Source organism: Mastomys coucha, unplaced genomic scaffold, assembly GCF_008632895.1.
Source record: "Mastomys coucha isolate ucsf_1 unplaced genomic scaffold, UCSF_Mcou_1 pScaffold17, whole genome shotgun sequence".
In the NCBI taxonomy this organism is placed as follows: domain Eukaryota; kingdom Metazoa; phylum Chordata; class Mammalia; order Rodentia; family Muridae; genus Mastomys; species Mastomys coucha.
This window is the reverse complement of record NW_022196899.1, coordinates 34,905,648-34,905,949: the sequence shown is the minus strand read 5'-3', so window position 1 is coordinate 34,905,949 and position 302 is coordinate 34,905,648.

Here is a 302-nt window from a genome sequence, read left to right as displayed (position 1 = left end):
TAAAGAAAGAGATGCCCATGAACATACAAGAAGTCTATAGAACTCCAAATAGACTGGACCAGAAAAGATATTCCTCCAGACACATAATAATAAAAACACCAAATGCACTAAACAAAGAAAGAATTTTGAAAGCAGTAAGGGAAAAAAGGCAAGTAACATATAAAGGCAGGCCTATCAGAATTACACAGACTTCTCACCAGAAACTATGAAAGCTTGAAGATCCTGGGCAGATGCCATACAGACTCTAGAAGAACACAAATGCCAGCCCAGGCTACTATACCCAGCAAAACTCTCAATTACCA